Here is a 22,041-nt window from a genome sequence, read left to right as displayed (position 1 = left end):
TCACCCTGCAGAATTACTCACAAATTGTCAGAGATGAGATCCCCTTTAATATCCTGCGGATGGGACCTTGGAGTTTTGTTTGAGACAGAATATTTTTGATGAACTGTTTTGTGTAAAACCTGAGGGAAAGTTTTCATGATCATATATTTCCTTTCTTTCCGGCACAAATTTAAACATGAAACAACGTTTTCCTTAAAAATGATTTCACATGAATGTCTTTGGTCCATCACATGAATATCTTTAGTACATCACATGTAGGGCTGTTAACAACGCGTGTGGGCTGGCGTTGATTAATGAATAATTTGCATACTCGTATATGCAAGGGGCGGACGTATGGTTCTCAGTAGGAAGAGACGATGGCTTGCGGTATATACAGTTTTACTTTATACATGTAGATATATACATACAAAAGACACTATGTGCCAGGTCAGCACATAGTGGTAGTGGTTGTTGTCTAGGTGCCCCGGAGCACCCACCCTCTTTTTTCTTTTCCAATCTCTCTGGACCAAGGCTTATATGTAGCCAAGATCACCTGACATTTAGTAAGTAATAAATATAAATATAACAGTAATTCATCAGTGACATACTTGCACATCTCGTTCAGGATGGCAGACGGTCAATGTACACAAAAATGGGGATTAACAATTAGGATTAGCATGTTATAAATAACAGCAATTAAGTGTTTCAAGGCATGTATATGTCATGGCTCCAGGGTAATGAGCCTTTGCAATTAAATGTTCTTCAGACAAGGGGTGTCGTAAATCAGTTGCTATGACATTTCGATGGGTACTCGTGCCCAGCAATGGGTTGGGTATAAGTGGACTTGAGACTGTTTTAAAGGCCTACACTACACGACAAAGGGAGATAATGAAATTTGAACGCTCCTCACAGCGATAGCCCGTTTGCAGGGCTGTCTATACTATCGCTGCCACCAGTCATAACTCCCCACTGTGATAGGTGACCACAACCATGCTTGGAGTTGAACTCGCAACTGAATGACTGTTATGTTTACAAACAAGTGATGACTGTCGTGACGCCAAATATATCACTGCTAAATTACTTTCTTTGTTTGTCAATTTGAATTTCTGTTTCATTAAAACTATCATGTTATTGATATAGTAAGAATGTGAGGGAGTAGTTGGTTGATTTTCCGTTAGTCTGCAATGTCAAACCAATCTGATTATTAAAACAACAAAGTAAATTCATCTTGAAAACATGGTCAGTCATAAACCTTTTCAAAATGAAATATGATGGCATTCCCAAAGACATAAACAAAAGTATAAACGTTACTACATTTGGGGTTAGAGGGCAAACTTCAAGATTCTGGAAATGGCCGCGCCCACACTGGTGGCAGCGATGTTACCGAGAGTGTAGCGAAGGTGTCACACGCTGGGAAGGAGCTTGTGAAATTTGTTGAGAAGGACAGATAAACCTCGGTAGCTGTACATAGGACTGTGGAAGTCCGATGAAAAGGAAGAGAAATGTTCCAGCACATACTTTTACCTTGATACGGCTGAAAGGAAACTGCCCCATGATACACAGAAAGACCATCTGACCTGGTGCATAAACATCTCCGTATGAAACAAATCAATCTCGAGTTCCCTGAGCAAAGTAAAACACGGCTTTGGTACATTTAAACGGAAACCTCTGGATAGGAAATTATATACCTGTTTAACAGGCAAAATGATGTATGTGTGTGTGGGGGATCTACAGCCTCTAAGTATAGTTAAAGGGCAAGGTGTACATGACTTTAGTTTGACCCCAAAAATATGTGATGCCATGTCTGAAAAACATTCATAACTATTTGATGAAGAATGGATATGGTTTTGGTGAGATGAAATAAAATCCATACATTTTCATGTTATAATTATAAATGATACTCTAGATTGTAGAAGGCTGGAAGAGTCTGGTTGTATCCTATTTTCAAAACATTCCTGAACTAATTTTGTGTCTCAGTTTCTAAAATTACAGTAAAAATAATAGTATTTCTCTTGAAGATTACTGTCATGTGAAACAAATCACATACTCACGCAATGTTAAAGTTACTAAAGAGGTTAGGAAATAAAAAAATCATAATTTGTTTCATGTGCTCGTGATGATATTTTAATTAAGTCATTCTTCAAACTCTTATAGTATAAGAAAACAGGAGAGGTTTCATATTTTATAAATTAACTTTGATACTTGTCAGATACTCACTAAAATTGTATTTAGAAATTAAAACACATTTTGTGACTTGAATGGTTTATTAACTAAACTGATGACCAAGTTTGCTATCCATGTTTAATTTAAACGTGAAACCTCAGAAATAGGAAAGTGATGTCTATACTTACCACTTGAGATATTTTTTCATATTCACAAAATGCAGACAACAATAAACAATATATACTGAACTGCAAAAGAAACATCACCCCGGATATTTGAGAAACTTTATTTGTCCAAACACTGTAAACATACTTTGAGACATATTAAGAAGATGAAACTTGGCAAAACTGATTATCAAGGTTGAAATTAAAATGTCAAATGTTCTTAAAGTGAAACACAACACTAGTCTCTGAGAAAATGGCATCACAAGTCAGTATCTCATGTGTCTGCCATGTGCATTGATGACTGCCGTGCAACGTCGATACATGGAATGGATGAGGCGGTTGATGAAGGCCATAGGCACTTGGGCCCACCCCCTGAGGAACACCTGACGCAGTTCAGCTGCAGTTGTCGGCCTTGGTTGGGCGTCATTCAGCCGTCTTTGAATCTCATCCAACAGGTGCTCAATTGGATTTAAATTGGGACTGAGGGCAGGCCAGTGCATGGTTCTGATGCCATTCTGCTGGAGGAAGTTTCTTGTTGCTCTCGCAGTGTGGGCACGGGCGTTATCATGCTGAAACTCGTGGTTGCAGCGATGTGCCAAATGAGGTATGGCGTGTGGTCTCAAGACTTGATCAATGTACCAAGCTGCTGTGACACCATTGTCTCTCCCTGGACCGATGTTCTGGAAGACCACAGGACCGACCCTCTGTGCAAGACCAATTCCACCCCACACAATGATGTTGGACCACCCGAAGTCTCTCTCAACAGCACAAGTATCCGAATAACGTTACCCGCGTCGTAACCAGACTCTCTCTCTGCCATCTGCTGTTGAGATACAGTAACGGCAGTAACGGCAGTAACGGCTCCCGTCTGAGAAGGGGACTCTACTCCACTGCTGGTGGCACTAATGCTGGTGCTTTGTTGCCCACTGAAGACGGTCCCGGCGATGACTTTGTGTCAGAATGGGTCCTCGGTGTGGCCTGTGACAGTGGAGGTGTCTGCTCGTCAATCGTCGACGCATTAATGTGTCGCTGGTGTGTACCCATGGTCTGTCGAGCAGTTTCCGCAGCAGTAACAAAGCGATCTTGAAGATGCTGTCACACAATCTGACCTGATGTCGGGTAGTGCCCCTTGGTCTTCCACTACGTGGTCGGTCATCTGTAGTGTTGGTGGTCTGGTCCCGTTGCTGGAACCTGTATATGGTCCTAACGTGGACTTGAAATGCATTGGTGGACTTTTATAGGGCAAGAAATGGGGGAATGTGCATGACATCACAAGGACTCTTACATACATGTCATCACAAGGACTGACCTACATACATGTCATCACAAGGACTGACCTACATACATGTCATCACAAGGACTGTCCTACATACATGTCATCACAAGTACTGTCCTACATACATGTCATCACAAGTACTGTCCTATGTACATGTCATCACAAGGACTGACCTATGTACATGTCATCACAAGGACTGACCTACATACATGTCATCACAAGGACTGACCTTTATACATGTCATCACAAGGACTGACCTACAAACATGTCATCACAAGGACTGTCCTATGTACATGTCATCACAAGGACTGACCTATGTACATGTCATCACAAGGACTGACCTACACACGTCATCACAAGGACTGTCCTACATACATGTCATCACAAGGACTGTCCTACATATATGTCATCACAAGGACTGTCCTACAAACAGGTCATCACAAGGACTGACCTTCATACATGTCATCACAAGGACTATCCTACATATATGTCATCATAAGGACTGACCTACATACATGTATGACATGTATGTAGGTCAGTCCTTGTGATGAGATGTTTGTAGGTCAGTCCTTGTGATGACATGTATGTAGGACAGTCCTTGTGACTACATCATCAAGTGAATACAACAAGTCGTTAATATATAGAGTAAAAAGCCATCCCGATAAAACGCGACCTTGACCAACACCTTGCTTAACATGAAACACATTTGAGGTAAAACCTCCAATGCTTACACATGACTGCATTGAGGTATATATTGTGCGTAAAAGTCGCCATAATTTTCCATTCATACCAAAGTTATACAGTTTGAAAAAAAGACCATTAAGCCAGACTCTGTCAAAAGCTTTCTCGTTGTCGAGAAAAGCGCAATAAACTGGAGACTGTCTTTCGTTATAATAAGCTATGCTTTCCATTAATGTAAACAGGGCAGTTTCTGCCCCAGCCCCTCTCCTAAATCCAAATTGAAAGCGGTGGGGGAAGCCTTTAGATTTGTTTGCCCACTCTTCAATTCTATTCAGCAGAAGTCTTTCGAACAGTTTACTTAATACTGGAGTGAGGGTAATACCTCTGTAGTTAGTGGGGTCATCTTTACATTTACCATGGCCTTTATGGATAGGTAAAATCTTTCCAACGTTAAACATTTTAGGTACATATTCATGAGAAACAATTTTATTATAGAATATAACAAGGTGATTGATAATAGATCTACCAGAGTATTTGATATGTTCATTAACTATGCCATCGGGACCAGGCGATTTTCCACTTTTTAGACGTTTTATAGTCAATAACTCATCAGATGTGAAAGGACAAATCAACGTGGAACTAACGTCACTGTTCCCTTGGTCATTATGCGAATCATTTTCAATCTGTTCCATGCGAATATTCACATAATCAGTAAAATCTGAGTCAAAATTGATATCATGATTTGGCATTGATAAATCCTTGAAATATTTGGAAAACAGATTACAAATTCCTTCCTGTGTATTACAGGACTCTTCATTATACACAAGCGTCTGGGTTTGTTCCTTCTTTCTTTTATATTTCTTGGTTACTCTAAAGTACTCTGTTATATCAACCTCAGCTGCTTCATATATTTCCTGAAACTTTTCGTCTTTCAGCTGTTGTTTGGAACGGCGATGCTGCTTCCTAAAGATACGTTTTGCTCTTTTATACTCAATGTAATTTGCATCCTCTTTATCATGAGATTTACCATTATAGATCCATTCACTACGGCGTTGTCGCATTGTACGATGCAACGTATTTAAATTATCTTTTTTCCAGTATGGTTTTAGATGAGATTGGAATTTTGAAGATGGTATACTTAGTTTAGCTGCAGCATGTAACGATTGTAGGATATAGTTGTGATAACTTTTGATGTATTCATGAGGAGATGCGTACTGAGTTTCGTCAAACTGAGCACATCTAAAATAGTTTTCAGTTTCATATCGGTATAACATAAAGTCTACGTCATTAGCTTTACGCCAGTTAAGATGTTCACCGCCATAGTGGCATGGCTGGGAATCTGTACTCAGACATAGGCATATCGGACAATGGTCTGATACTGAGTATTGAACACCAGTATCTAAAGTATAACCAACAACGTTACTAACATGTTGGAGATTAATAAACACATAATCTATCATACTTCTTATAGTTTTACATTTACTTGTGAAGGTAAAAAAGGCATTATCGTCAAGGGGTACGACAGAAATTAGATTCCGTTCAGTGAGCACTCTTTGCAGATATTTCGCACTGCGTTTCAATATAATTCCATGACGCAGGTCTGCATTAAAATCACCTAGAAGAATTGTCTCCCCTTGATGAGAACATCTATCATAAATCTCCAGTACATTATTAAGTTCTTCTATGTATACACTATCTAATACGTTAGATGAGGGAAGGCGAGCACCAATTATATACAAAGGGCATTTATTAATGAAGAGTTTAGCCCCAATGATATGCTCGCTTGAAGGTATACTGATTGCTGACGACCTCCGACATGTACTTTTACGAATAAATATGGCTATACCCCCTGCGCCTCTTTGAGATAAGTGGTCATGCTGACATTTAACAAAGACGTTAAAGTCATCATCTAAGTCATAGAGTAGAGATTCACGTGTGTCGTCCAGCCAGTGTTCGGTAATAACCATAATGTCACAGCTCATTAGTTTTGAGCGAATTTCATCTAAGCAATTCAATGCCCCACGCACATTCCACGTAATCATGCGAATGATTGCCATTAGAACAAGTATATATGTCGCAAGTCTAAAATTGTTCATCAACATTATTAATGTTCAGCCTTATCATCATTGTACCACACATTATTCGGTAGCCACTCACGACAATTAACGTTTTCGGGCCAGAAGCAGTCATCATCCAAGATGATATCTGCACATTGCTGTGGGACAGTTATTCGAATGGTGAAGGTAGGATTGCGTCGCCCTTCCCAGTGTTTCATGAGTCTCACATTTGTGATAGTTACATCACGATTCTTAGCATAGTTACATATAGCATCTTTAACAACGTCAAATGGTTCGTCAGCTCTGACATAGCTTAGGACCAGTCTTTTGTTTCTATTTCTATAGACACCGGCAAAAGACTTTTCCCACTGATTATTGAATGTAACATTTCTTGACTCCTTTACATTGTTTACAGGTTCAGTTTGCTTTTGTCTGTCGACGCCATCATGCTTGACAATGAGCGGCTCGGGGGAAGTGTCTTTAGAGCTTGGGTCTTTACTGCCTGCATTGTCATGAGTCTGAGGTCTGAATGGGAGGCTTGGGAATTGACGAGAGTCTATACTCGTGTAATCGGTCCTTTGAATGGGTGGGGAAATAGGTCTGTTGGAATTTGGGCTTCCCTTCGTAACAGTCTCCGAATATAAAAGTTTGTTTCTCGTGTTCATGCAATCTATTTTTCCATCAACAATGCGCACATTCTTGTCAATTGATATAATTGTTTCTTTCACATTTCCTCTCAATTCAAGTAACTCAGTCTCTTTCTGTTTGAGTTGATTACGTAATTGAATTAAGTCCGTCTTCATTGACTGTTCATTTGAACGAAGTGTCTGAATCACAACCGTACACCTTTTCACTTCATCGCTCTTTTCATCATATGCACTGATTAACTGTAACATGTATCATCATTATCATAGGCGTCAACCAATTTCTGCTCACAAGTCTTTCTATCATTTTCGCCAATTATCTCTTCAAGCTGCTTCAATATATTGTAGTCCAGTTCATCTGGCAGTTGTGTTGAGTACGCTTGAGCACTTTGACTCATTGTCAATATAAAGGTATAAAGAAGGATTGTTTTAACCTTACATTGAGATGTCCAGTGGTCAATCACAAAATAGTCCAAATATCTCAGGGTAATGCATCACGAATCTCCAGTAATTCACAATTATTATCGTCCACTTTCTCACAAGGCTGTAGTATGCATCATACTGTTTCGCCCTTGTGGGCTTATGTCATTACATAACCCTTGTCTGGAGGAGCTACAAAAAACACGTCCATTCAGCTCGGCGTCCAAGCATACCCATATGTAGGTCAGTCCTTGTGATGACATGTATGAAGGTCTGTCCTTGTGATGACATGTATGTAGGTCAGTCCTTGTGATGACATGTATGTAGGTCAGTCCTTGTGATGACATGTATGAAGGTCTGTCCTTGTGATGACATGTATGAAGGTCTGTCCTTGTGATGACATGTATGTAGGACAGTACTTCTGATGACATGTATGAAGGTCAGTCCTTGTGATGACATGTATGAAGGTTCGTCCTTGTGATGACATGTATGAAGGTCAGTCCTTGTGATGACATGTATGTAGGACAGTCCTTGTGATAACATGTATGTAGGTCAGTCCTTGTGATGACATGTATGTAGGACAGTCCTTGTGATGACATGTATGTAGGACAGTACTTCTGATGACATGTATGAAGGTCAGTCCTTGTGATGACATGTATGAAGGTTCGTCCTTGTGATGACATGTATGAAGGTCAGTCCTTGTGATGACATGTATGTAGGACAGTCCTTGTGATAACATGTATGTAGGTCAGTCCTTGTGATGACATGTATGTAGGTCAGTCCTTGTGATGACATGTATGAAGGTCAGTCCGTGTGATGACATGTATGTAGGACAGTACTTGTGATGACATGTATGTAGGTCAGTCCTTGTGATGACATGTATGTAGGACAGTACTTGTGATGACATGTATGTAGGTCAGTCCTTGTGATGACATGTATGTAGGTCAGTCCTTGTGATGACATGTATGTAGGTCAGTCCTTGTGATGACATGTATGTAGGACAGTACTTGTGATGACATGTATGTAGGACAGTACTTGTGATGACATGTATGTAGGTCAGTCCTTGTGATGACATGTATGTAGGTCTGTCCTTGTGATGACATGTACATAGGACAGTCCTTGTGATGACATGTATGTAGGTCAGTCCTTGTGATGACATGTATGTAGGACAGTACTTGTGATGACATGTATGTAGGTCAGTCCTTGTGATGACATGTATGAAGGTCAGTCCGTGTGATGACATGTATGTAGGACAGTACTTGTGATGACATGTATGTAGGTCAGTCCTTGTGATGATATGTATGTAGGACAGTCCTTGTGATGACATATATGTAGGACAGTCCTTGTGATGACATGTGTGTAGGTCAGTCCTTGTGATGACATGTATGAAGGTCCGTCCTTGTGATGACATGTATGTAGGACAGTACTTGTGATGACATGTATGTAGGACAGTACTTGTGATGACATGTATGAAGGTCAGTCCGTGTGATGACATGTATGTAGGACAGTACTTGTGATGACATGTATGTAGGTCAGTCCTTGTGATGATATGTATGTAGGACAGTCCTTGTGATGACATATATGTAGGACAGTCCTTGTGATGACATGTGTGTAGGTCAGTCCTTGTGATGACATGTATGAAGGTCCGTCCTTGTGATGACATGTATGTAGGACAGTCCTTGTGATAACATGTATGTAGGTCAGTCCTTGTGATGACATGTATGTAGGACAGTCCTTGTGATGACATGTATGTAGGTCAGTCCTTGTGATGACATGTATGTAGGACAGTCCTTGTGATGACATGTATGTAGGTCAGTCCTTGTGATGACATGTTTGTAGGTCAGTCCTTGTGATGACATGTATGTAGGTCAGTCCTTGTGATGACATGTATGTAGGACAGTACTTCTGATGACATGTATGAAGGTCAGTCCGTGTGATGACATGTATGTAGGTCAGTCCTTGTGATGACATGTATGTAGGTCAGTCCTTGTGATGACATGTATGAAGGTCAGTCCTTGTGATGACATGTATGTAGGTCAGTCCTCAATACTTAATCCTTTCTTAATCCTTTTCAGCTCCCCTTTAGATAAAAATGCACCTATCACAACCGCTCTTAGACCACAATTGCTGAATGGCATAAATAATCATCAGCTATGATGTCTTTTCTAGTGTGACGTCATTTTGACCTTAAGTCACAATAAGATTTATATGACATCAACAGTGATGTTGGGATGAAGCAAACACTACACTGGTGTGTGAAGTGATATTTGCACAAGCGCATATATGATTTTCATGAACTTGGTTATTTCTAACCTGATTGGTAATAAAGCCCATCATGTCTCAAACTTTAAATAAATAGTAATTGAGAAAAAGGTCTTTGAGTGAAAAAGACTGCATTAGTTTATAACTTGTAATCCATAGCTAAAGCTGAATAGTCATTGAAGACACATCACATTTTGACTGTGGCTGGCTCCTGTAGAGCTTATTAAATATGTGAATAGTTATAGCCCATCAAGTAAAGGGAGAGCACTGTTGGCTGACTGGCTGGCATCATTATTAATGCATGAATGAAGGGTGAGATTCCTGTGTGTAGACACTCTGCTGTAAAGTCAGTGTTACAGGTAAGTCATGTGACTGTCTTCCCATTCTGTGGTTTGAAGTGTTGGGCCACCTTGGGAAGTGGTAGTAATTGTTCCTCCTCTGTGGAAGTCAGTGGATGGAAGAATATGGTGACATTCTAGCTCAGTAATCATATGGGCAATGGCAGCTGGCCTCCTCACAATGATGAAGACCTCTTGGAGATACGAGGGAATTTTGTTATTCTTTGGCAGGAATTACTCTGAAGAAACTAGTCAAACTTGATTGTGTGTAAGTTTCTAACAAATACCTAACTCAGTATGGTACAGTAGAAAGTACTGATTTTGTCAACATATGTAATTAATTCAGCACTAGCAGAAAGCTGTCTGTATAAAACACTCATCAAAATGTGTCTGTTCCTGGCTGTTATTCACGTCAGTATATTGAGTAATCACTGACAGGTAGAAAAAAATATATATATAGATAAAATATAAAAGTCTAAAGATGAGCATCACATGGTGTATGTTGACATATTGTTTCATGCTTCACATGGTGTAAGTGGACATATTGCTTCATATATATATAGTTCCTGACTGGTGCTGACTACAGCAGACTAGATAGAGACGATGTTGACAGCCCTTCAGTCATCAGATGAATGTATCCCAGGGAGTATGTGGACATACCGGTATTGCTTCATGTATCCCAGGGTGTATGTGGACATACGGATATTGCTTCATGTATCCCAGGGTGTATGTGGACATACCGGTATTGCTTCATGTTACCCAGAGTGTATTTAGGCATACCGGTATTGCTTCATGTATCCAAGGGTGTATTTAGACATACCGGTATTGCCTCATGTATCCCAGGGTGTATGTGGACATGCCAGTATTGCTTCATGTATCCCAAAATGTATGTGGACATGCCGGTATTTCATGTATCCCAGGGTGTATGTAGACATGCTGGTATTGCTTCATGTATCCCAGAGTGTATGTAGACATGCCGGTATTGCTTCATGTATCCCAGGGTGTATGTAGACATGCCATTATTGCTTCATGTATCCCAGGGTGTATGTGGACATGCCGGTATTTCATGTATCCCAGAGTGTATGTCAACATACCTGTATTGCTTCATGTATCCCAGGGTGTATGTAGGAATGCTGGTATTGCTTCATGTATCCCAGGGTGTATGTGGAAATGCCAGTATTGCTTCATGTATCCCATAGTGTATGTAGACATGCCGGTATTGCATGTATCCCAGGGTGTATGTAGACATGCCGGTATTTCATGTATCCCAGAGTGTATGTCGACATACCTGTATTGCTTCATGTATCCCAGGGTGTATGTAGGAATGCTGGTATTGCTTCATGTATCCCAGGGTGTATTTAGACATACCGGTATTGCTTCATGTATCCCAGGGTGTATGTGGACATGCCAGTATTGCTTCATGTATCCCAAAGTGTATGTGGACATGCCGGTATTTCATTTATCCCAGAGTGTATGTAGACATGCCAGTATTGCTTCATGTATCCCAGAGTATATGTAGACATGCCGGTATTGCTTCATGTATCCCAGGGTGTATGTAGACATGCCATTATTGCTTCATGTATCCCAGGGTGTATGTGGACATGCCGGTATTTCATGTATCCCAGAGTGTATGTCGACATACCTGTATTGCTTCATGTATCCCAGGGTGTATGTAGGAATGCTGGTATTGCTTCATGTATCCCAGGGTGTATGTAGACATGCCGGTATTGCTTCATGTATCCCAGGGTGTAAATAGACATGCCAGTATTGCTTCATGTATCCCAGGGTGTATGTAGACATGCCTGTATTGCTTCATGTATCCCAGGGTGTATGTAGACATGCCGGTATTGCTTCATGTATCCCAGGGTGTATGTAGACATGCCGGTATTGCCTCATGTATCCCAGGGTGTATGTAGACATGCCGGTATTGCTTCATGTATCCCAGGATGTATGTGAACATATTGCTTCATGTATCCCAGGGTGTATGTAGACATGCCGGTATTGCTTCATGTATCACAGGGTGTATGTGGACATGCCGGTATTGCCTCATGTATCACAGGGTGTATGTGGACATGCCGGTATTGCTTCATGTATCACAGGGTGTATGTGGACATGCCGGTATTGCCTCATGTATTCCAGGGTGTATGTAGACTTGCCGGTATTGCTTCATTTATCACAGGATGTATGTGGACATACCGGTATTGCCTCATGTATCCCAGGGTGTATGTTGACATATTGCTTCATGTATCCCAGGGTGTATCTAGACATGCCGGTATTGCTTCATGTATCCCAGGGTGTATGTCGACATACCGGTATTGCTTCATGTATCCCAGGGTGTATGTAGACATGCCGGTATTGCTTCATGTATCCCAGGGTGTATGTCGACATGCGGGTATTGCTTCATGTATCCCAGGCTGTATGTGTACATACCGGTATTGCTTCATGTATCACAGGATGTATGTGAACATATTGCTTCATGTATCCAACGTGTATGTGGACATATTCCTTCATGTATCCCAGGGTGTATGTGGACATACCGGTATTGCTTCATGTATCCCAGGGTGTATGTGGACATGCCAGTATTGCTTCATGTATCCCAAAGGGTATGTGGACATGACGGTATTTCATGTATCCCAGGGTGTATGTAGACATGCTGGTATTGCTTCATGTATCCCAGGGTGTATGTAGACATGCCGGTATTGCCTCATGTATCCTAGGGTGTATGTAGACATGCCGGTATTGCTACATGTATCCCAGGGTGTATGTAGACATGCCAGTATTGCTTCATGTATCCCAGGGTGTATGTAGACATGCCTGTATTGCTTCATGTATCCCAGGGTGTATGTAGACATGCCGGTATTGCTTCATGTATCCCAGGGTGTATGTAGACATGCCGGTATTGTCTCATGTATCCCAGGGTGTATGTAGACATGCCGGTATTGTCTCATGTATCCCAGGGTGTATGTAGACATGCCGGTATTGCTTCATGTATCCCAGGATGTATGTGAACATATTGCTTCATGTATCCCAGGTTGTATGTAGACATCCTGGTATTGCTTCATGTATCACAGGGTGTATGTGGACATGCCGTTATGTTTCATGTATCCCAGGATGTATGTGGACATACCGTTATTGCTTCATGTATCCCAGAGTGTATTTATACATACCGGTATTGCTTCATGTATCCCAGAGTGTATGTAGACATACCAGTATTGCTTCATGTATCCCAGGATGTATGTGGACATATTGCTTCATGTATCCAAGGATGTATGTGGACATGCCGGTATTGCTTCATGTATCCCAGAGTGTATGTGGACATTCCGGTATTGCCTCATGTATCCCATGGTGTATGTGGACATATTGCTTCATGTATCCCAGGGTGTATGTGGACATACCGGTATTGCTTCATGTATCCCAGAGTGTATTTAGACATACTGGTATTGCTTCATGTATCCCAGAGTGTATGTAGACATACCGGTATTGCTTCATGTATCCCAGTATGTATGTGGACATATTGCTTCATGTATCCAAGGGTGTATGTAGACATGCCGGTATTGCTTCATGTATCCCAGGGTGTATGTAGACATGACGGTATTGCTTCATGTATCACAGGATGTATGTGAACATATTGCTTCATGTATCCAACGTGTATGTGGACATATTCCTTCATATATCCCAGGGTGTATGTGGACATACCGGTATTGTTTCATGTATCCCAGAGTGTATGTACACATTCTGGTAATGCTTCATGTATCCCAGTGTGTATGTGGACATGCCGGTATTGCTTCATGTATCCCAGAGTGTATGTGGACATGCCGGTATTGCTTCATGCATCACAGGATGTATGTGAACATATTGATTCATGGATCCCAAAGTGTATGTGGACATACAGGTATTGCTTCATGTATCCCAGGATGTATGTGAACATATTGACATGTTTTTACACAGGATGTATATTGACATGTTTTTACACAGGGTGTATGTTGACATGTTGTAACACATGGTGTATGTTGACATGTTGTATCACAGGGTGTATGTTGATATGTTTTATCACAGTGTGTATATTGACATGTTGTAACACAGGGTGTATATTGACATGTTGTATCACAGGGTGTATGTTGACATGTTTTTACACAGGGTGTATGTTGACATGTTGTATCACAGGGTGTATGTTGACATGTTTTTACACAGGGTGTATGTTGACATGTTGTAACACATGGTGTATGTTGACATGTTGTATCACAGGGTGTATGTTGACATGTTTTTACACAGGGTGTATGTTGATATGTTGTATCACAAGATGTATGTTGACATGTTTTTACACAGGGTGTATGTTGACATGTTGTAACACATGGTGTATGTTGACATGTTGTAACACAGGATGTATATTGACATGTTTTTACACAGGGTGTATATTGACATGTTTTTACACAGGGTGTATGTTGATATGTTTTTACACAGGGTGTATGTTGACATGTTTTTACACAGGGTGTATGCTGACATGTTGTATCACAGGGTGTATGTTGACATGTTTTTACACAGGGTGTATGTTGACATGTTATAACACATGGTGTATGTTGACATGTTGTATCACAGGGTGTATGTTGACATGTTGTATCACAAGGTGTATGTTGACATGTTTTTACACAGGGTGTATGTTGACATGTTGTATCACAAGGTGTATGTTGACATGTTTTTACACGGGGGGTATGCTGACATGTTTTTACACAGGGTGTATGTTGACATGTTGTATCACAGGGTGTATGTTGACTTGTAACACAGTATGTATATTGAAATAGTGTAATAATGGCACCATGGGGCATGCCATTTAAACCGTTGTTGACATGCTATTTAAGGTGGTACATGCTAGCAGTAGTTGAGAAAAACAATTGAAACCCATTGTCAGTATGTACACATTCCCTTCTACACAAAAATATTTTTGAAAATGTTGAAAAGTTTTGAAATGTGTCTTGTGTAAGGCGCCACTTTTTTTATTTCTTGGTTTACGGATTTCAAACTCATTTCAAAAGTGAGGCAGGCCAATCTAAAAAAAAGAAAAAAAAAGCCTCTAACATTTTTTTTTACCTGAATTTTGTCCTAAAAAGTTAGGTAGGTATGAAAAAAAATATCCTGGCGTAATAAAAGTAAAATCACTCAATTTTTTAAGATACTTTTATTTGGCGCTCAGCTTGTGCAAGGATGGCAACATAACAATATTCATGTCATGGGTGGAAATGCATGAAAGACGCTGCTATTTTGGCAGCAAATGCATGGGCAACGTTGAACTCTTTCAACACCAGCCAACCAGAAGATTACTGCTGTGACACCAAGTTCCCAGAGACTGTTGTGTGATAGATGAAACCAACATTTATCAAGGAATTATCTTCTGAAATTAACGTCTTTGCTACTACATGTTTGGCCATACACTATTTGAAAGGTCTAATTAATCCTATTGTTTATAAATATGAAAGTTATGTGTATTACATTATTTAAATAATTCATGAACAACTATATAAAGTTCGTTTTAAATAAAAAATAATGTAAGCTAAAACATTCATAACGTCCAAATTTAGCGCAAATTTAACGATTTTTTCGGCAAATTTAAGAAGTCATAAAATCCACTTACCTATTTCTTTTATTATTTTCATTTGTTTACGTTGTTGGAACATTATTTTAAAAAGAATTACAAATAATATCTGTCATCACCCATTTCCCGATGATAGTGGCTGTCCGCTCACTAACATGAGGAAACACCTCCGTTTTCAAAGCTTCGTATGAATAACACATACGTCCTGCCATGTCAGTATACATTAAAAAAACTTATAATGTTTCGCCGACAAAATCTGCTACAAGGTTCGTGATTGGTCAAATTTAAGCACGTGACCTAAGGCAGCCAATCAAATTACAGCAACGGTAATTTTCAGACTTTGGCGAAAGGTTTGGGTTAAATCATGTTTTCTGAACGTTTTAGCATGAAATCGCGATCTATATTAAAAATATGGAACTTTATGGATGCATAGAGCTAGGTTACGAGCTGTGACAAAGATTTCTTATGCATATATTTTGGCATTAACCCCCTGGATGCCAGAGGGACATATATGTCCTTCCTCTACAACCCTCACTTTGAAGTCGAATAAAATTCAACATACATAATGCACACTAATATACATCACAATTTTGAATAAGGTGGGAGATTCCCTGTTCTGTGATATCATTCAATGGCTTTTTAGGCCAAGCAAAAGTACAAAAAATGACCTCTGAAAATTAGATACTTCGTAAATGTCGCCATTTTTTACACATGACTAAATCACCACTCGCCGCGTTATTTACAGCATGTTTTGGAATCTAAATTTCGGATATTTACTCCGAGAAATGAATTTCAAAAATTGCATATTAGTGATCACGGGTATCTGTCCTTTATGAAATCACCAATGATCATTCCAAAACGTCTCCGATAACCCTAGAATCGTTTAGAATGTTTCGGAAAATACGCAAACACGTGTGCCGAAGTGAACTTTCCGCCATATTGGATAGTGTTTACAAAATCACGTTTCAGGTACACCGGTTATGAGGCGCCTGTAACATCCCGTATATTTCAAACTTTGCTGCGATACACACATCCTTGAATTCCTCATACATTTTAGAATCGAATGAACAATGGTCTTTGTCACCAATACGAAGTGGCTGGATGAAGTCAAGCAATATAAGTCAGGTGTGAAAACGAACGCTGTGCTCGAAACACTGCACTTGTTTGAAGTGTAAACAAAGCAAAATACAGATTTTACACACTATAGCATTTTCTCCTATTTTGAGCTAACCATTCGTCTATTCGTTCAAAATATTGGCTCAACACTTGCAGAATATTCATGGGAAGAGAATCGTAGGAAGAAATAGGGAATTTAAAATAGACACATTGACAACTTCTGTTGAAAATATCAAATCATTGCAAAGTTACCGTCCTGTGTGACGCCATGACTGACGCAAAATCATGCACAACGACAACGGTATTTATCGGAATTTCTGACTATTTCGGTTTGTTTCAAAGAAAATTATAACAACAAATAACAGTAAATAGATTGTCAGAATGTTTCTGATTACTTACATGTCACATTTATGTAAATACGATCCCTGAATCAACGAAAGTCCCCTCGTAAAATCCCGCGTACTGTTGACAGTGAACACGCCATTTTGTAAAAGTCGATCCCAGGTAGTGATGTCATACGTCAACATTGTTGTACATATTTGGTAAGTTCTTTGAGGTGAAGGTCCTTGAATGAGAGTGCACACGATCATTGTACCATGCTGGTTACAGTTTCAGTTATGATGCAGATTTTGCATATCTTTTGTACATTTATTCACACAATTAGATTCTAATTTCACTTTGGACATTTGTCAATGTTCAAAATGATATCATACGTAAATATCGGCCACAACATGTATGAAGGAACCTTTGATACTCTCCTGTTTGTTAGAACATTGTTTACATAACAATTGATAATTTTTTTAGTGTCGCATACGATATTTCTTTCCTTGGGACAAGTGTTACAAGAAGTGTAAATGTAACTGCAGCATGTACGTATTTCTTGGGATGTGTAAGAGTCAATATTATAAGTTCATTTTAGCAATGTCCATGAATAGCCGTTTCATTTTATTTTATAACTAAAACTGAATATATTACTTTTACACAAAAAAATCGGTAAAATATATGCACACATTTCTGAAAGAACTGTCTTGGTTTTGGAACTGTTTTTGATGTCGTTTGATACACAGAACAGTGATATCTAACGATTCGCCAGGTGCGCGTTAGTCACACACATTTTACGAATTATTCCTCTCGTTTTGCATTATATAATCAATGGGTTCATTCTTTTTTCAATATTGTGATCACGGGATATTAAACTGTTTACTTAATGGGTTAATTTCTCCAGGAATTTTAAAATGTATAAAATAAAATCCATGCCAGGTACCCCGTTGGTTCAACTATACGATTATCCTGATAATTCTATACCAATATGATAGTGCTTTCTTCGCATCTTTTATTGTGTAACTCTGGGACGAGATGAAGAGAAATACTAACATAATAATGAACAAATATATGTCAAATACTGAATATAATTTTGGTTGTTTTGAAATATTCTTTTGTGTATTTCATAAGGTAAATTGATGCCAAACAGGTGCGTGCCCTGTCCAATTAAGAAACACGATAAACTATCTAATTGTTTACAGATTCAAGACATTATTTACTTGGTGAAAGCAGTAATTTTATGTTGTTTCGAAAAAGCGTCAAATTCCGTTTTACACATCGAGATTTTCCAAATCATGAACGAAAATTATGGGAGATGTATATTAAACCAAATACCAGTGTCGTCTTTCTCCGACGTTATCAAAGACATATAACCAGCCATGACGTCAAAAGGAATGGTGTTATTTTGGGGGTATTTCATTACATTTGATGATAAAGCTAGTGCTCCATTAATAATGGTGCAACATAAGTCAAATTACACTTACACTATCAGGAGAATGTTGGAATATAAGGACTAAGTTATAGGTTAGATAGGGCCATCCATTTCTCTATTACCTCTTTTTTATGAAGTACGATTTCATCATTTCTTGTGGGGTTTATTTATAAGAAAACGTATACAGTTTCAATATCGATATTTGTGTTGGAATAGTTTGGTTCCTCGTGAACGACACACAACGAAAATACATTGTCCTTACCCACAGCTAATTCTCACCAATTGACCTGAGTTACAATAACCTAGTGCTAAGCATAGCGGAGTTATGCCCCCTTTTCTTTGTACGCGTGTAACCTCTCGGTCGCCTGTTGACGTCATAGAGAAAAATCCGTTTTCGTCATTTACAGCATGCTATTTTTGGCATTGAATGTATGTCGTTATACATACGCATATAACTCCATTTGATATATAGTTATGTCGTTCAGATATGAGGCAGTATTTTGTTCGCTGACAGTTTCCGTAAAGCTTCGAAATAAAAAAAATCGTTGCACAGTACTTTTATCGATGTGCGATAAAAAGCGGAGAAATTTACTGTTTTTCAACGCAGAATAAATTCTCGGACAACACTTAGAAGCGTATTTCTTTAAAACCGGTTTAATATTTGCAGTTAACTTAACACCATCAAATAGGAAATTTAATATTCTCCACCTCTGCGTAAGTTTATAGCCAGAGGTAGATCCAGTGCCGTGTGAGGGCAATTCTCGCACAACCTTCACTTTTCCGATCGTAGGAAAATGTGCGTCAGAAAAAAAACTCGGCATCCAGAGGGTTAAGACATCGTGTCCGAGCCGAGATGTCATTTGACTTAGGATATGCGATCGCACGAAAAGTTGGAAATAATAAATAAGATGTCAGTTTGGCAACTTTATAGATATATTTTTGATGACTTTATTATTTTGTAAATAAAGACGTTTCAGAACGTGAAACGTCTTTATTTTGCTGTTTGACATGTTCGATGAGGACCCGTTGTCGAAGTGTGTCCGAGAAATATATTTTCAATAACATTGCGGGAAATAGTGTCAAGATATGAAGTGAATATATTTTTAATCTATTGATAAAAAAATGATAAAATCAAATGGAATACGTATTTCAGACATTGTGAAATGTGATAGATTTAATAAATGAATGATATGACAAGTAGGTTAATATAATTATAAACTATTTTGACGTGGCTTGGACGGTCTACCGTGCGGTGTGACTTGTGGTTTTGAACGGCCAACAGTGTTGAATTAGTTAAACTGGTCACCACTGCGCTTTGCGTTGACAAGCTTTGATGGTATTAGAGAAGGATCCCAGCAAGAAATATCAGAGTGACTTCCCTTTGCTTTACGCTCGACGAGGAAAATAAATCTTTTTTTGTTTGAACTTTTTGTCGAAAAGATCGGCTGTAATAAAAAAAAGGGTAATTTTCATTTATTTTTATTTTTTAACATTTGGACTTTGAAAGAGCGGCGCATCCGTAAACCAAGAAATTAAAAAAGTGTCGCCTAACAGGTTATAGGTTGACATGTTGGGTCTATCCCCATGGATCACAGGGACAATTTTGTTGTATCACTAAATACATTGTAAGGCATATACATCATTTAACTTTGTATCAACAGACTGCCGTAAGTGCCTTGTGTCACCACATAAATTACATTCTTGCCTGACTTCAACACCATAGGACTACCGCCGTGGTCTAGCGATCGAGTGTCCGCTCGGAGAGCGGAAGGTCCGAGGTTTGATCCCTGACACATCATACCAAAAGATATTAAAAGATGGTACTTATTGTTACCCTGTCTGGGCATCAAGGGACTAAAAGAAGTTTGGTTTGCTCAGAATCAGTATACTGTGTCTGAGTGGGGTATTCATGTTAAACTGGAGCATGGTATCTTACACACACACACACACAAACACACACAGGCGCACATGCGCATGGGCATGCACATGCACATCCCTATTTAAGTGCACTATTCGTGGACGCAAAGTTAAATCCCATTTCACCTACCCTCAACGCCATACTCCTCATGTACTTGACATAACTTGGGGGCATAATTGTATGTTGTGTACAGTTCAGGGTATAATATTTAGTTCCTCATTATTCTGTGTCAGCCTGCACCAAAACCTCTAGTTGGACCGAAGAATCAATATTGTGATTGAAACCCTTTGAAACACAACAGGCTTTGGCGAAAGTCAACCTTTCTATTCCATTAGGAACCTCTTAGAATAAACAATCTATGGTATTACCCAAACTAGACCCATGCAATTTTAATTAGTTTGAGCTGATTGTGATCTGTTTATAAGCTGTAGTATCATTACTGTTCAAGTCTATGAATACATCCAAGTCTTGTTCAATCATGCATGCTTAATGTTTGTGTATTTGAGTTGCTTTGCAATATACCTATCAATCATACTATTGCCCATACTTTTTCTTGAACTCTGAACAACAGGGGCTTTTCTACGTGTTTTCTACAGAACCCGTTATGTCTACTTGCGTCAGAGTAGCCATAGCAACCATTGATCGCAGCCATATTCCATGGGCAGGCAGAGGTAGGTGTAAAGCCAGCGCTTCCCAGACAAGGCAGAGCCTCTCACGATCTATCTCACTCGCCACTTGCAATCATGACATGCTGGCTTCATAACGAGAGATTAGGACAAAATCAGAAAGCAAGAATATGGATGAAACTGCTTGGTTTAACGGTGTGGTAATTATTGCCATCATCCATTCAAATGAAAACCTCACATGAAATCATATTTTCAATTTGAATGTGCATACCATTGTCAAGTATAATCAATGAAAATGGCATCCCCTGTTGAGATGGAGTAGAGTTTGGACATTGAAGGAATTCTAACCATGTTCATGGTTTTGTATTTAATGCTGCTTGAAGCTTCCTGTCATGTTTCCTTGCCACAATATCATTTTGATTATAGTGTGGTGACATGGGTACAGAAGATGTGTGTGTGTGGTGACATGGGTACAGAGGATGTGTGTGTGTGTGGTGACATGGGTACAGAGGATGTGTGTGTGTGTGGTGACATGGGTACAGAGGATGTGTGTGTGTGTGGTGACATGGGTACAGAGGATGTGTGTGTGTGTGGTGACATGGGTACAGAGGATGTGTGTGTGTGTGGTGACATGGGTACAGAAGATGTGTGTGTGTATGGTGACATGGGTACAGAGGATGTGTGTGTGTGTGGTGACATGGGTACAGAAGATGTGTGTGTGTGTGTGGTGACATGGGTACAGAAGATGTGTGTGTGTGTGTGGTGACATGGTACAGAAGATGTGTGTGTGTGTGGTGACATGGGTACAGAGGATGTGTGTGCGTGTGGTGACATGGGTATAGAGGATGTGTGTGTGTGTGGTGACATGGGTATAGGGGATATGTGTATGGTGACATGGGTATAGGGGATAATATGTGTGTGTATGGTGACATGGGTATAGGGGTAGGTGTGTATGGTGACATGGGTATAGGGGATATGTGTGTATGGTAACATGGATATAGGGGATATGTGTATGGTGAGATGGGTATAGGGGATGTGTGTGTGTGGTGACATGGGT

General features: G+C 39.5%; 1 protein-coding gene across 2 annotated transcripts in view; it reads left to right on the top strand.

The window, feature by feature from the left end:
• Positions 1 to 22,041, top strand: part of LOC124122726 (synaptotagmin-1-like) — a 128,249-nt gene that overhangs the window by 31,576 nt on the left and 74,632 nt on the right. The window contains exon 1 of one of the 2 annotated variants that reach the window (XM_046485844.2): positions 9,897 to 10,005. The exons of the other annotated variant lie outside the window; for it this stretch is intronic. The gene's annotated coding sequence lies outside the window, so the exon portion shown is untranslated. Of the gene's footprint in view, positions 1 to 9,896; positions 10,006 to 22,041 lie in introns of those variants that run through there. 2 annotated transcript variants of the gene reach the window in all.

The sequence above is a fragment of the Haliotis rufescens genome, unplaced genomic scaffold (genome assembly GCF_023055435.1).
Source record: "Haliotis rufescens isolate VD_foot unplaced genomic scaffold, xgHalRufe1.0.p SCAF_5, whole genome shotgun sequence".
In the NCBI taxonomy this organism is placed as follows: Eukaryota; Metazoa; Mollusca; class Gastropoda; order Lepetellida; family Haliotidae; genus Haliotis; species Haliotis rufescens.
This window is presented reverse-complemented; position numbering and strand designations above follow the sequence as displayed.